Source organism: Lynx rufus, unplaced genomic scaffold, assembly GCF_022079265.1.
Source record: "Lynx rufus isolate CCGP_SWC_20201006 ecotype Redwood Valley unplaced genomic scaffold, mLynRuf1.p SCAF_9, whole genome shotgun sequence".
Lineage (NCBI taxonomy): Eukaryota > Metazoa > Chordata > Mammalia > Carnivora > Felidae > Lynx > Lynx rufus.
In genome coordinates this window covers 28,903,524-28,921,096 of record NW_025814897.1, presented here as the reverse complement: position 1 = coordinate 28,921,096, position 17,573 = coordinate 28,903,524, and the positions used below count along the sequence as shown (strand labels likewise).

Below are 17,573 nucleotides of genomic sequence, written 5' to 3'. Positions count from 1 at the left end.
AGGACAATGCCTGCCACCCTGGGCCTTAGCTGGAGAAACCCTTTAGATACATTTGAGTTTTAGGGGCCTGCCGTTCCTGTGGTGCCATGATGTTTTCAATAGGGGTCCTTTTCCTCCCAATTTAGGAGGAGGTTAGCTAACTCTGCCCCTTGGATGTTCTTGCTTCTACACAGCAACTTGCCTTGTGGAGAGAGGAATGGTCCTTCTACCACACTCAGTGCCATCTCCTAACCCCAGGACAGATTCATACTTCTCCATCTTGTGATGGTACAAGATAACAAGAGTGTCTGTGTAGGTCACCATAATCTCTTGGACTTCTAGCAATGATTCTCTTAACTCACACTCTCCTCTTGCCTTTAAGAGCTGCTCAGGTGTTCAGGTGCCAGCCATTGCCCACTTCTGGGCTGTTCCATCCAGGCCAAATAGAGACAAGGGAGACAGGGGGCAGGGAGGGAACCCTCACCTCCTGGAGACTCTGGGCTTAGCCCTGCAGAAGGCTGTGTCTCTGGACTGCCAATCTGCTGGCTGCCAACAGTGACAAGCTCACTTACCTTCTCAGCTGCCTTGGTGGTGACATTGGCACTTTAATTCCTAATTGCCTAAAAGCACTGGTAGTTATGCACTCACACACAGGCTATAAAACCATGTGCAGCAAGGGACTATGCCGACTGCAGTTGGGAGGTAGTGGCGAAGTCCTCCCCACTCCACCCTTGACTGTCATATGGAATGGATTCTTCCACAGCTGTTGCTCTTTTCCCGAACGTGCCTGCAAGGTTGAATTCAGAGGAAGGGAGACAGCCCTGAGGGGAGTTTCTGCCTCTCTCCACCTGAGTACCGCTATCATGTATGTCAAAATGAAAATTTGAGTTATACCCACGTTCTCTGTGACCATCATCTTTGGGAATAATTTAGGCAAGTGGAAGAAACATCTCATTATCTGCCCTTGAATCCTGAAGCCCAGGAAGTGGCCCCAGTGCTGTCCAAAGTAACTTGTCAGTTGGTTTTAAACTGATTTCTTGTTCTGAGGCCTTATTGCCACTAAATCCCTCATAAAGGTTAAGGTCTGTGAGCAGATCAAGGTGAAGCCTCTTCCCCTCCAGCATGAGGGGTGGAGATGCAGGCTGGTCTGTTTTAAGCTACAAGTTCTCAGTGATTGTGATGGCTCTCTTAATCCCCCTGTGAAATGTCACAGTGCTGGAGCAAGTGAGGGAAGCAGTTGGGGAAAGAAAAAAGTTCCAACATGACCTCTTGTTAATACAAAGCTTGTCAAACACATCACCTAGAAATACCAAATGTCTTTATTAGATTCTTTTATCTCCCCCGGAGATTGGAGGGATGCAACCAGTTGCTTCTCGGTGGAGATGTCATCATCCAGAAACTAATTAAAGGCTATGCAGGAAGCTGGGTCTCTCGCACTCCAGAGAACAAAATGCATTAGCAACTGAAGTAATATATATATATATATATATATATATATATATATATATATATCAAGTGAACTTTATATTGAAAAGGGCAAGTTGGGAATTTGACAATAACTCTCTTTCTCCCTCATCAGCTCACAGCAGGTGGAAGTGGGCCCATCAGGATGTCAATGAATCTTGACACAAGGCCATCTGCTCCCCCACATCACTCAGGCAGGGATTTCTCCTCTCTGATACCCAGGGGTGGAAAACACCTGACTGCTTACTATGGGAAATACAACTGCATGGTCTTCATGCCAGCATCTGCCCTTCTCCATTACAGTGCAAGACATGTGCACTCAGGACAACATTAATTTCTCTGTGTGCATCAAGAAGCTTCACTTCTCCCTCTGTAAAAAAAAAAAAAAAAAAAAAAAAAAAAAAAGAGGATCTAATAATTATCCTTCTCATAGGCCTATCCTGGGGATTCAATGAGTTCATATGCATAAAGGGCTTAGAACAATACTGTGCCTACAGTGTGTGCTCAACAAAGGATAACAATTTGGCCTATTTGTCATGTTTATTTCATTGTTCAATAGAACGATGTCTCAAACAGAGTTCTGGATTCCACCCCCTCCTACCTGCTCCATCCTGGTTAATGACACCATCATCTATTTACTTGTCCAAGACAAAGACACAGGAATCATCTCAAAGACACAGGAATCATCTCTTATTTCTGTCTTTATCTCAATTTACACAACCATTGTTAAGTCCTGTTGGATTTATCTCAGAAATAACCCTCACCATGCCTTGATCTCATTTTCTTGTCTCTTACTTTGCAGGCCCATCATCTTTTGGGGGGTTGTGCTTATACCATTGACATGGGAATTCTATTCCCTGCATCAAAGATGGAATAATTAAAAACAACAACATAATTCAGATTACATCCCCTCCTTAAAAACCTCAATTTGCCCCTGACTGCAGTGAAATCTGAAGTTCATACCTGTGTCTCTAATACAGCTGCCCCCTGAGGAGCTCTGACTTTACCATCGACTGTTCTGCCCAGAATTAACTCAGCTCCAGTCCCCAGACCTGTCTTCTGTTCCCTGAAGGTGCCAAGCTGGCTTTTCCCTCACACTTTCCAGTCTTTCAGTTTCTGTTCCTTCTCCAGAAATGCTCTTTCTCCAGATCTCCATATGGTTGGTTTGCTGGTTGGTTGGTTGTCATTTGGTTCTTATTTCAGTTGTCACCTACTATGCATCCTTCCTGACCATGCCATCTAAGATAGCTTCCTATCCCACCCTATTATTCTGCTTTAGTTATTCTGGGATATGCATCCATTTCCTGAAATCCTCATTTGTTTGCTATTTGCTGTTTATGTCTTCTCATTAGGATGCAAAGCCCATGAGAACAGAACCACATCCGTATCTCATCACTCTCTCCCTGTCACCTAGAATAGTGCACAGCACACAGTAGGGATTATTTTTTTATGGATACATGAACTCCCTGGTCAGAATTAGTTGTTCCTTTCCTTGTCTTCTTGTGCCCCTTTATTCAAACCCCTCTCATGTAGAATATCATGTACCGTCTTAGTAAATTTTGGCATAAGCACTTAGCACCCTCACTAGAATACGAGACTTGTAAGGAAACATCTATACTATTCTTATTTATTTTCCATGCTTCACCTTTTGTATCCCCCAGCATGGAAGGTATTCTTTACTTAGAGGCACAACAACTGAGTGTTCATATCTGTTTTTGAATGGCATCATACATATTCTCTTTCCTGTGGCTCCACAGTATTAAAATAGATATTTTTGGTAATAGGTTTGGTGGCCTAATGGGAATGATTAAACTGTTACTGCCACACTGGTGGTCTATAGGAGCACGAGCACAAGCACGTGCGCGCGCGCGCGCACACACACACACACACACACACATACACAGGCTATTCTTATCAACAATCAGCGGGCAGGTCAGTCGTATTTCCTACTACAAAAATTGTTGCTTGTCAGGAAGCCAGAGAAAATGTCAACAAGCTTTTGAGAAGTCCAAGTTCCATATCTTCTTCCAGGGCATGAGGACATCAAAGGAAACAATGGCCTACGGGCTGCTCTTCTTTTACTGAGGTTGTGTTGAGTAACACAGAAAAGCTAAACAAAAAATCTGTCACCAGGCAATAAATTAAAAATAGGTCTGTGCTACTGAAGATAAATCAGTAACTTTAATACTCCTCCCCTGAGCTGGGCATCTTCAAGGAACATAGGACAGGTGTCTCCAAGCTGAAGTATTGGTTAAAAAGCTGTCCTTTAAATTACATTTGGGCTATTTCTTTTCTGGCTGCCTGTATTTTTTGTGATCTATCTGGAGGCTTAAAAAGACACACAGAAAAATAAATCTCAGTTCCATTAAGCACACACTATGGACTTGCATATTTGTTCTTATCTCTGGCCTCCCTTCCTTTCTATCATCCCCCAGTCCCCCCACCTCCCCAATGCCATCAAACATCAGCACCAGAAAATGTTTACCATTACTCCAGACACTGATACTAATCTAATTCCCTGTAATTGCTATTCATCATCATGTAGGCTTCTTTTCTCTTATAATAAGCTCTAGTGCTCACACCCCACACATTCTATAACTCCAGATATAAACTCATATATGCTTATTTCTAGAATCAGAATGGTTGGCATAGGAATCGGCTTCCATCTACAGTGTCAATCAGAGAACATGGGTCAGCAGATACTGACAAGGGTGCAATGCTATGGGTCTAGATGAGATTAACACAAGTTAATGTACTTGCCTTCATTTGAAATCAGGCACAGGCCCCTGCTGAGATGAATCAATATTTAATAATTGTGAGATACAGTTATGTGTATGGGAAAGGGTCTCCTTTTCACCCTCATGGGGAACTGTTTGCAACAACACTGCACATACAGCATCTCATAATGTCTGGTGCTAGCTCCTCTGGCAATTCCTATTTTTATCAGCAGCACCATCCATTTCTAAAATGCATAACAAAGATAATAAGCTAACCCCCAAAAGAGATCTGCCTAGACCAAAGTGGCTAGGGACCAGCACGAGTTCATAAAAGTAGGCAATGGAATTTTCTATACTGGAGATGTGGGCTAGGAAGGGTGCTCTGGAGTCCAGGAGGAGAAGGAACAACTTTATTTCTAAAAGTACTTAGTGCAGAATTTGAAAGCAGTCCTCCCAGGGCTGAGGGCATGTCATTGAGAGAGAAAAGACACAGACTTCTGCCCCTCTCAGTCTTCAGTTCTCCATCTATGTCACCCTGAGCCATCACTGTTTGCCATACTTTAGCCTTCTCAACCATAACAGGAGGGTGTCAGGCTAGCCAGAGTTTCTTGGCCTTGGGACTATTGACATTTGGGGATGGATGTTTCTTTGTTGTGTGGTGCTCGCCTATGCATTGTAGGATGTTTAGCAACATGCCTGGTCTACCCACTAGATGCCAGTAACATCTCACTCCCGTGACCCCAGAAGTTTCAACAACCAAGAATGTCTTGAGACACTGCCAAATGTCCCCTGGAGGGTTAAGTCACCATCACAACCCCCCCACCCCAAATCACTGGGCTAGCCAACTCTTGGAATGTCTCCTAACTTTCCGACTCTGTGATAGTTACAATTGTTTGAAAGCTTCTCCCACATATCACTCTCCTTCTAATTGCCCAGGGTTCATTTTCAAAGCAGAGTTATGTGTTGTCTGCCGTGAACCTCACTTCTCAGCCTTTAAAGGCACAGTGGTGCTAAATTCATTGTCACGTTCCTCAGCACATCCCCCACTAGATACTTCTCAGTTCCAGCTCCAGATGCAGATGCTGTGTCAACAAGCACCACTTGCTCTCTCTTGCCCTGACCACCTGGAGGTACCAGAAACTTCCTCCACTTTTGTACTTTACCTATGCCTGTTCCATCTCACTGCCCCCTTCTGCAGGTTACCAGCAGTGCAGAGTAGCAGCTGCTGAATGGCTCATTACCCAGGGCAAATTCGTCAGAGAGGAGCCTGAGCCTAAGCACTGTAATGAATCCTTCCATTGGCTAGGAATGAATGCATTAATCTGGGGCTATTAGAGTCTTTTATCAGACTGCCTAAAATATACTGCCTTTCCGAAGCACACTGAGCAGGCATTTCACCCTAAAGGGATGTGTGGGAGGGGAGCACTATATTGGCGCTAACTAAAACAGATCAGCTAAGAAAAATATAAAGTGGGGGGGGGGGATGTACAGAGAAACCAGATATGGTGTTTCTGAATGTACTTCTAGACTTTCCATTTTATTTTTTCAAGGCACCCAAGCTTTAAAAAAAAAAATTCACACCATCTGAGCAACTTCCTTACAAGTGAGGATGAAGGAAAGACAAGCAAAACTCTGAAAAGGTCCCCACAGTGGCAAATTTCCCTGTGGAATTTCATGGTAAGATTAGACAGGCCACAGATCCACAGGCTCTGACTCCATCATACACACAGTGGAGGCTGTGAGATGGCACCTAAACAGATTCTGGCATCAGAGGACAGTGTTCTCCTAGACATAGGGTCAAGAGAGCAGTCATGTGCACACACCTGTCACCACCACTCACCCCTCTCTGAAAGTATGAATGCAAGCACATTCCAGCTATTATGTAAGCACTCAGACCCTCTTGCATGAGGTCACAGGGAGCTGCAGCCAAGAGTACCCAATGTAGCAGTGCAAAGGGCACTGGAACCAGGAAGAAACAACAAGGCTCCTAGACCCAGTACAGGCTGGGGAACAAAGGGTTGATGTATCAAGGATTATTGGCTTCATGTATAAAATTGAAATTATCATAACTGCTTTGCCTGATAGAGTTTTTGTAAAAGTAAAATTAGGCAGTTTCTGTGAAAGTGTTTTCATATCAGTAAGGCAAAGAGAATATGGAGTACAGCTGGGGATGCCATGGCCCAAAGGCCAAAACATTCCAAAGTTGCAGGAAAGATAAGTTGTCCAATGCAGTAGCCATGCAGATGATGAGATGGTGCCTCTATCCACTGCTGCCATCATGAATTTCAGGTGGCCTGAAGGTTTCTCCAGGAGCCATGATACATGAGCCAAACTAAAGACAGGAGGCTGCCTGAGTGACCTGAGATTTGATGGGATTTCCCAAGAGGAGATCTGGGCTATTAGAACAACACAAACTAATTTATTGATGAGTCTGCTGGTTACTGACTGATCCTTCAACTGTGGCTGCTCTGTTTTTCAATTTCCTTGATCATGCCCTTACTATGATTTCTGCTTTTCACAGGCAGAACAACATAATGAGATAGGATCAAGGTAAACTTATACTCCTCCATAGGAGGTCCCAGTGAGGAGAGAGCTGCAGCAGAGCTCAGTGGTCAAGTTCTGGTCACTAAAGGCTCCTGCTGGCATTTATTTCTTTCTGTCTTTAGTAAATCTGGAATCAACTGGGCTTCCCCAAAGCCTGAGATTTATTGATTTCAATCATCCTCTCAACCATCTAAAGCAGAACATTTTACATTTGATTTCAACTTCCCCTAATCTCTCAATTTCTTGGGTGGCAAAGAGATTAATAGGCAAGCACAGCCATTATTTTTGATTAGGATGAATTGAGTCTAGTGCAGCTGTCTGCTTTTAAGTGCCTTGACCCATGATTTGCCTGTGCACAAAGCAGGGTCAACATTAGAAAATCCAAACTCCAAAATAAAGTAAAAGTAATTGATGCTACAAAGCCCTGCAGCTCCTTGTTATCCTGTCCTAGGCTCTCTCCCAGATTATAGAAAAGCTGTGCTCTTGGAGAACTAACTTCCAACCCTCCTTTGGTGATTGTGACCAGCAGACACTAACAAGAGATGATTCTTCTTCTTCTTCTTCAATAACAATGGAGTAGATTTTTTTTTGTTTTTGTTTTTGTTTTTTTGTTTTTTGGTTTTTTTTTTTACTATATACAGCAAAAATAATAATGCCTGGCCATTTGTTTGGAGTAGATTACCATGGCCCATTTATGTAGCTATTGGGGAAGGAAGAAAATAACTATTTGTGGTATAACAAAATCATATGCAATGGGATAATTGGAAGGCAGCAAGCTCTAATTTTGGGTATCGTTTCTCATTAGACAAGCACTGGAAAAACTCTATGTGCATTATAAATACCGAGCTTATTTCAGCTCAATGCTCTGATGAAAGACAACTTCCTCTCTAGAGAAAGAAAAGTGAGAAGAGACCATTAAAGGGAAAAACAAAAGGTTTGATTTCTTTTGCAAAAACTGTAGACACATATGTTTGTTCATATACATGCCCGTCTACACCCATGCAGACTTACATACACATGTATATGTACATATACACATACTGGGGAGGGTGTGAGAGTAAAGACCATAAGAGAGGAAATTTGATGTTTAAACATGGAAAGACTTCTGACAAGAAATACTTAGAGTTTTTTGTTTTGTTTCCCATTTTTGCTAGAAAATTATTCTATTTATATAGTGCTGAACACAGACAGGAGACTTTTTTTTTTATCAGAACTAGGAGAATAACAGATCAGATACCATCATAAGGCTGTCACAATGTATAAACAGTCTCAGCAAAAGAATCTGGAGTGCTGAGGCAGAGTATAATCATAATCCAAATCAACAGAAATTAAAACAACAAAAAAAGATGAGCTGAAAATACAAAGCACAGCCATACAGTTTCATAAGAATGCTGTCTCTTAAACTGCAAAATCTGACCAGACAACGTGTAGCTTAGGTTCACGGTGACACAGTACATTAATAATGTTGTGTTAACCTGACTGAAGATCAACTGCTTATAACTGAATATTCTGCCATAAAACTACATGTAGTTAACTCTTCATCAAATTCAGGTGGTGGCTTTACAAATAGCACACGTTCAAAAAATGCAGCAATGAAATGTTAGGATGCTAATCCTTCTGTGGTTCTTCCTTGCAGGTACTAACAATTGAAGGATGGAGCAAAGCTTCAGTTGGGATCAAAGGTCTAACCAGTCTTACTGTCAGATCAGGAGGACTGGGAGTGTGGTAGGGCCTGTAGGAAGAAAAACTTCCCGTTTCCCCCTTTTTTACTGAGATGTAGCTGATACACAATGCAATGTTAGTTTCAAGTGTACAGCACAGTGATTCAACAATTCTACACGTTACTCAATGCTCAGCAGATAAGTGTAGTCACCATACATTTTTACAATATTATCGATTATATTCAATCTACTGTACTTTTTTGCCCCATCACTTACTTATTTTATAACTGGAAGTTTGTACCTCTTAATCCTCTTTATTTGGTCCATCCTTCCACTCACCTCTCCTCTGGCAACCATCAGATTGTTTTCTGTATTTAAGAATCTGGTTTTGTTTGTTTGTTCATTTGTTTTGTTTTTTTAAATTCCACATATAAGTGAAATCATATGGTATTTGTCTTTTGCTATCTGATTTATTTCACATAGCACAATACCCTCTAGGTCCATCCTTGTTATCACAAATGTCAAGATCTCATTATTTTTATGGCTGGGTAATATACCATTGCGTATATGTACCACATCTTTTTTACCCATCCATCTATTGATGGACACCTAGGTTGCTTCCATATCTTGGTTATTGTAAGTGATGCTGCAATAAACATAGGGGTGTGTCTCTCCTTTTGAACTAGTGTTTTCATTTTCTTTGGGTAAAACAACTCTTTGCCTAAAACCAATCTGATCTACTTATCAAGTAGAAGGTGGGAAAGCTGAATAGAGAAGAGTTCCACTTGTCTGTATACTGCAGGAACACAGGGAGTGCAAGTGCCCTGTAAACCTGGGCAAAGACAAGTCTAAAATGAGCTTGGGAGGGGACTCTGCTTTGGAAATAGTAAACAGTGATGTATGGGTCAGGTTAATGAGCCCAGACTCACCCTTTCTTCTGCAAGAGAACAAAGTAGGAGTTAAGGAAGGCAATCTTTTCTCTAGCCCTAGCAAAGACAAAAACATTTTGGTGGAATTTCCTTTTCTGTTGGTGGAAACAGGATATGAGGCAAGAAGAGCCATGGATACCCTTAAACCCAATCCTTTCAAAGCAAAAATAAAATATTTGAAATGCAGAATAACTACCTTCCTCATTTTAGTTCAAATAAATGTACAGGAGATGCTGAGATCAATTTTCCACATAAGTAACATAAGTAACAGTCATCAAGTCACTCATAAGGTAGGGGTGCTGGCAGCACAGGAGGTTAAAGGGGTGTAGGCATCATATTCTAAAGCAAAAACAGTTGCTATTTGGCAATGGAGAACTTGCTGCTATTTGCCCTGACTATAGGGTTATAGGGCAGTCAGTGTGTCATACCTTTGCTCTTGTGCATTCGTTTGTTTGTTAGATAATGATTTATAATTTCCAAGTACACACTGAAATCCTTCATATTTGAATTAGAGCACAGTGTCTGGGATTGAAGCATTTTACACCAGTAATTTCCCAGTCCTGGTCCCCAGAACTTAATATTACATGGGAATGCTTTCAGGGTATTGTGGCATATTTTAGGAATGGAAAGGGTATTCACTCACTTTCTATAAAGTTATTGTTTTTCCATAGTTAAATTTTGTGAAAATTATCTCTGAACAATTATTTCTAGTCTCATCCAATAGTGTTCTTTGTTTTCAAAGACAATAAAGAAAGTAGCAGTTAGCCTGATTGTGGGTTTGTGATTTTATTTTATTTTGAATGGAGGGGATCTAAAGTTTCTACAACTTCTTCGATCTAGAGAAAATATGCTTGTCCTGGTTCTCTCAGGGAACATGGAGCTTTTCAAATGGCACTTGTCTTTGGAAAGGTAGTAATTTTTGATTAAAATATTGTACTAATAAATGCACAGTCCTTGGGCTCTTCCCCATAATAGTGATTGCAAATTTGGCTCCAGAGTCTTATAAGTATGACGTCCACTAATCTACAGTTTCTATTGGAATGAAAATTCCTTCAGAAAAAAGGGCTATGCGTTCCTGGTATTCTGTTAAAATCTCTAGCAAGGTGGCTTGTGCCAAGCACAAACTGGAAATGATTAAAGCATAGATTCATGAGTCAAGGCCCTCAAATATTTTGCCTGTTCATTTCCCTGCCAAAAGTAGCCAGTGAGACAGGTGTGCTCATCTGGAACAAGTTGGTGCACCTCTCCCTGGTCTCCTCTATGTCCTCAGAGTCATTACAAATGTGTTCATTAATGCAACAGTTGAATAACCATTCCATGAGCACCTACTATGTGCCAGCCCCACATAACAGAGATGGAAATGAATAGAGCAGGAGCATTCAGTGCAAGGGCACCTCAGTGAGTAAAGAAGTTGATGATACACGCAACAAATACTATACAGTGCCACCATATGAGATGCATGTGTCAAGTATGATGGGAACACAAGGGGGGGGGGAAGTAAGCTAAAATATGTGCTTCGGTCATACAGGAAATGTGGAAGCTGTAAGGGCACAAAGGAAAGTATTACAGGAAGTAAAAGTAGCACGTGTGAAAGAAGTAACAAGTCTGAAATGTTGGGGAGTGAGTTGGTCTATGTTCCCCTTCTGCAACATGGATAGTAATGAGTGGTAGAAGGCAGTGGCAGAAAGATAATCTGGGGTCCCATTTTGCAGGAGCTCATATGCCTCATGAAAGAGTGTTTTTTATCTCAGGAAATGGGAGCTATCAGAAAATTCTAAGCAGGAGAGTAACAAAATCAAATTAATGTTTTGTAAGGATAATGCTATCAGCAATATAGACTGCATATTCTAGAAAGTACTGATGAGAGGTAGTTTCTACTCCTACTATCACCATATTAGCATCTTCACCACCTCACCCACTACCACTACTTTTCACTTTTAGTGTTACCTTTACTGATGCCTATTGTTTGTGAGCATTCAAAATGCTTTAAAAACACGACCGCAATTAATCCTTGCATCAACTCCATGTGGCAGTTGTTATTAAAACTTTATTTTACATATGACACAGAGCAAGGTTAGGTAAAATGTCACTCAGCTAGTGAGTGGCAGAAGTATGATTTTTACCCAGGTGGTATGACGCTGGAACCCACACCCATAACATCCTTAACCTTATTATTAATGCCCAAAAGTATTAAAAGTATTCTTTGAAAAATGGCATGGATAGGGTCGATCTAAGAGGGGAAAGGGTAGTATGCAAAAGAGTTAAGGAATATTTGGTAGATGTATTTGTAACACTTGGTGACTTACATAATCAGCACCAACAAATAGATTTATACCATAAAAAAAAACAAAAAATACAGGTTATACTGAGGTTCTAGCTTGGTTGACTGTATGTTGTCGTCATTTGCTGAGATGAGAAGTACCACTTATAGAGAAGACTTACATAGAATATGCAGTGGGAATTTGTCTTTCTTTAAAAATACTACCCAGAATCTGAACCCTTTTTCTATATTTAAGAAACCCTATATAGTGTGAGTCCACTATAAAATCTGATAAGGTCAAAGAGTTGTGCTTTTACACTCTTGTAGCTGGAGAATGGGCATATCAACTGGTATCTGTCTATTGCATGCTCTTATCAAGGACTCTGCCTTTAGCAAGTGAAGAAAAGAGGCAGGGACAGTTTGGAATTTATTCCCTTTGGGATGTCTAATGCTCAGACACATCAGAAGTTCCATGATAGTGCCAATAATGGTGCCCTTGTTAGCTGCAATGGCTCTAATGCCCTGGGAGACTCTTCCTTCACTGATTGTTGTATGTGTATATTGACCTCTTTCCCTTTTTTGAATCAACCCTCTATCAATTCCATTAGTTATATAATATACTTGTAATCAATTCCATTTTTGTTAAGTCAACCTGAATCAATCTCTGTTGATTGAAACAAAGAACCCAGTTACATACAAAAGATAATAAGAACAGTTTGAAATATGTTGAGTTCAAGCTGTTTGCAGGACATACAAGTTAATATGCTCACTAGATAGCCTGAAATCATTTGAGAATTTAGAAAGAGATGAGATAGAGCACACTTAAGGACTGCCCAAATCAATATCTCTGTGCTAATGCCATGACTGAGTAGCATCACCTGAGAAAGACTGGAAGGGAAAAGACTCAAAGTTAGAATCCAGAGAAATTCCAGATTTGTGAGTTGTGAGAAGTATCTAGGTTATCAAACAAAGGAAACTGAGACAGAGTGAGTCAGAGCTGGATGAAAGTCAGGAGACAGTGGTTTCATGAAAACCTGGGAAAGAAAGAATATCAAGGAGAGGGGCAGCAACTGAAGCAATGCCAGCAGAGAAAATACTGAAAAGATATCAACGGATCTGACAGTAAGAGATTGCTGGTGTCCTTAGAAGAATAGCTTACCTTACCTTACACTTTTTTGTAACTTTTTCTGTGATCCTCGAGTAAAATAAGTAGCCTTAATTGAAAGTGTTGAATGATTAATCATATCCATAGAATGCTGAACGAATTTTATCATTTTTTTCCTTCTCCTCTCTGCTCATTCTTTTCTTCACTTTTTTCTTCTGATACTTTACCCAAGAAGAGGCCCATGTTTGCCTGGGGCTGGTAGCAGCATAAAACAATGGAGAGGCAACCTGATGGCACAGCCTTATAAGATTTAAAATTTTCATCCATTAAGGATAAGTGGAATGGAGATGGGGAGATGAACTACCAACTATGGTGACTGTACAGGTATCAGACATGGAGATTAGTAACTCAGGTCCTTGGATTTGTGTCCAAGTGTCTAGGACACAAAGTATAGAAAATTCCAAGGGAGTTGTTTTGTTTTGTTTTCTATTGTGAGCTTGTGAACCTATGAGCTTGCAGTTCTGGAATCAAGGACAGACCAGAATTACTTATATAGGGAAAGCTGTTAAATTGCATAAAAACTGTATCATTTGTCCTTTTCTTTTAAGGACTTAAAACAATTTTCACCCCATTTTCCTTGCTCCTTTGAAGCTGTCTGCTTTACTTCTTGGCTAATATCTTCCTTTAATAATTCTCTATCAGTAACTAGTAGCTTTCTAAAATTGTTTAATGTTTATTTATTTTTGAGAGAGAAAGATAATGAGCGGCAGAAGGGTAGAGAGAGAGAAAGAGAGTGACACAGAATCCGAAGCAGGCTCCAGGCTCTGCACTGTCGGCACAGAGCACAACGTGGAGCTCGAATTCACAAACTGCAAGATCATGGCTTGAGCCGAAGTCGGATGCTTAACAGACAGAGCCATCAAGGTGCCCCTAGTAGCTTGTTTAAAAGTTGTGTTTGACTTAACATGACTATTGACTTCTCTGCCTTTCAAATACCCTTGCTAATCACCTCCAACATCTCTCTATTGGATTATTATATCCCCTTTAAGGATGTTATTATTCTCTTTCATCTTTACAGATTATATAAAAATGTATTGTTCTGTGAATACATGATATAAAGTGAATGTGAAGTCCCATACTGAAGGAACCACTTTTCCCACCAAACCCAAGAAGTCCCTCCTTTAGAGGGACTAAACACCTCTAAACAGCTGTTTATAGTCCAACAGCTCTAAACTGATGTTCATGAGCTTTTAAAGAGAGTCCAGGAAGAGTGTCAGATTTTCCAATAACTTTCTGAAAGTACATGTAACATTACACTACTGTAATTATTAACATTTCCCATTTTCAGCTGAAGAAACTGAAACCACATGTCATGATAAAACAGCCAGATCTTAAAACAGCCATTTTTCTGGGGTGCCTGGGTGGCTCAGTCAGTTGAGCATGCAACTCTTGATTTTGGATCAGATCATGATGCCAGTGCTGTGAGATTGAGCCCTGAGTTGAATTCTGCACTTAGCATGGAGGCTGCTTGGGATTCATTCTCTCTCTCTCTCTCTCTCTCTCTCTCTCTCCTGACCTTCTCCCCCTACTCTCATTCATGGTCTCTCTCTTAAATAATTAAATAAATAGCCATTCAGCTTTTAGAGTCACATGCTAAACCACTATGCTATATAATTCCTCAGGCAAGACATTATCCCATTCTTCTTCAGTTTCCTTATACCCTGTACCAGTCACCAAGTCCCATGGATTCTCACAGATGAAAAATCATTCAGCTATATCTCCTTTATCATCATGGCTAACTACCATAATTTAGGCCATTCTCACTGCTCCCCTGAAATTACTATAGTTTCAGTGTGCCAGTTTTGTCCCCTCTCCAAACCATCTTCCAAAATGACTTGGAATTATCTTTTCAAAAATGCAAATCTCATCTGCTTATATTTTTGTAATGACTATTTATTTTTGAGAGAGAGTGAAGGAGAGAGTGGGGGAGGGACAGAGAGAGAGGGAGACAGAGAACCTGGAAGCAGGCTCTGTGCTGACAGCAGAGAGCTTGATTTGGGGCTGGAACTCACAAACCATGAGATCATGACCTGAGTCAAAGTCAGGCACTTAACTGACTGAGCCACCCAGACACCCCTCATCTTCTTATAATATTAAAACCTATTTACTTTTCATTCAGGTTAGCAGTATGTAAAATCCTTAGCTGAGTATATTAACTAAAGACCTTCAGCACTGGTGCATTTACACATCTCCAATCTGATCCTCACCCAACCTTAGTCTCTCTCTCTCTCACACACACACAGGCATACATGCACATATACTCACATCCTTTGCCCTCCCACACCTATCTTTCAACCATTATCTATAAGCTGGATTTGGATGTTTGTCCCATCCCCCTTTTACCAGAATTCTCTCTTGTGCATCCATTCTGATTCCTTCAATTGGCAGACTATCAATCTTCATACAGCCAACTCTTCTTAGCCCTTTAAATCAAGACTCAGATTTGGAAGCCTTCCCTGATTCCACACCACCTTGAACCAGTTCAGTATTGACCCTCTTTTTTGTTTCTCTAGCATCCTAGGACAGTTCACTGTATCAGATGTTAATAGACAGTGGATAGCATACTAGGACAGTTCACTGTATCAGATGTTAATAGACATTGGAGCTTCCTGAAAACTCTGAGAATAGCAATTCTCTTTTATCTTTGAATGCCCAGACAGTACTGAGTGCCTGAAACATAACAGGTACTCAACAAATGGATGGCAAATGAATAAAATCAGGAACAAAAAGCAAATTCAGTTACTTAATTAATATAATTGTTTGAACTGAATGACTGAAATGCCCAAGGTTTTCTTTGCTTTGAATTCATTAATCCAATTGACAAGTTAAATGTTCAATTCTCAGAACTTACATTTTCCCATAATATTTAAAAACATTTTGTTCTGAATAAAAATCTTCTGTCTCTTAGATGGCCTAATCTGCATTTGTGAAATTCTTATTCTTTTAATTTAACTGTTAATTCCCTTCTACATCATGCTTTCTTGATGGATAAATAATGAGCATTCCTCCCCCACCCTCAATTTTTAAAGTGGACAAATATTCCATATCTATATAAAGCACAAGTGGTCAAGTGTCAAGGGCATGTTTAAGACAATAATAAATTAAGTTAAATTATATATACTATATGTGTGTGTGTGTGTGTGGTTATGTGTAATTATTTATATTCCACTATTTCCACAATAAATATGAGGCACTGTACAATAAAAATACAAAAGAGCAAACCCATAAGGTAAGGCAAAAAAAAGGGAAAATACCTCAAATGCAATGATAAATGTTAACATAAACTTTGATGTTAAGCTTTACATTTCTTTTTGAGCTTCCTGACAGAAATGGCAAAATGGGAATACTGTTTAGTTATACAGATGCTTTTTTATGTAAGAAGTAAACATTGGACCTTTTCTGGGTAACAAAGCGAAAGAAGGTAACTTACATAATATTAAATTTTATCACCACCCTCTTTGTGTCAAACAAGTGATAAGCATAAGCCACATGTGTGTTTATCCCTGAGACCACAATCGAGTGATACTATCCTAATGATCTGGAGTTTACCTATATTATCTAAGTTATTTAAGCCTTACATCATCTTATGTCATATAAATATTTTTAATTCAGGCATCAACATAGGTATATATTGTATAAACCGGTTTAATGTGAATGATTCAACAAAACCCCCATATTCTTCCATTATTAGTTTTCATTTCTCTTGTCACGTTGTGTAAGGAGTAATATCGTTGCTTTGGAAGGTTTATATTCAATAAACAGTAAATAAAGAAGCAAACAGTATCCTGGATTAAAACTGTGTCTCTATTTTAAAAGTTTTTGAAAAGTTGCCTGACGCAATTGGGAATTAACAAGAGGTTTACCTAGTCAGGATAAATACATTATTTCACAGCCATTAAGGCAGAGATCCTAATCTTCCCATATTTTACCCCATGTCCCACTGGGGCTTCTTTGCTTTCAACAAGATTTTCATTAGCTTTAGGCATTTTGTTAGTCTGTTCAGTTCATTGCTCAGGTGTGGAACCACTGAATTCAATTATGGCTCCTTGCATAGAGTTTTGAAGTACAGAATTACGAAGAATTTGCTTGTTAGGAAACATCAAACATCTTCTGAAATGTTCTATATTTGATCTGATTTTTTGTAAAATATTATCCTTAGTTTTAGCAACAATAATGATAGTAATCATAATAATGTATTATAAAGTCATCCGATCCTGTCCCCTTGTTCCACTTTGTGGCAACATAAGTGCAAAACAATGTATTAATGTTCTGGTACTCGCCAGCTGAAATTGTTAAAGCTATTAAATTGAATCATACTGTGGCCACTAGATTGGAGTGCTACTGTTGAGCTCTAATATTTACTTGTACAAGGCCAACTGAATCTGAATGAAAGAGAGTTTCTGTCCGTGGTGCTGAAAGCAAATAGTCTCCCACAGGATTTGATACTGAACAATTTCAAAGAAACCTCTTATGTTGAATCATGCATGTATTGTAATGTCTCTAATAAATCAATTACTTTTTGGCAGCAAAATGTCACAGCATTTCAAATTCTGATAATCACCTCCACTTTGCTGAGCTTTAGGCTGTAATAATCCACACAATCTAGTATGGAATGCATCAAGAGAAGGTTGAGTAACAAAGAAACAATAAAACTTAGGCTCATATACTTGACTAGGATTCAGAGAGGCTAAAAGCCTTCCCCACTCCCAGAATACTAAGGAGTATACAGATATAATAGCCCTTTTCAAGAATAAACCTTGGAGGAAATCTACCCCTTGGTGTCTTATTTAGAAAGTCCTGTGGTATATATACTGAGGAATCCCTCAAATATTTATTATTTGTAAAACACCAGCA

At 39.8% G+C, this 17,573-nt stretch overlaps 1 protein-coding gene across 4 annotated transcripts in view; it reads right to left on the bottom strand.

Annotated features, from left to right (window-relative positions):
- Positions 1–17,573, bottom strand: part of NTM (neurotrimin) — a 396,476-nt gene that overhangs the window by 117,766 nt on the left and 261,137 nt on the right. The window lies entirely within an intron of this gene.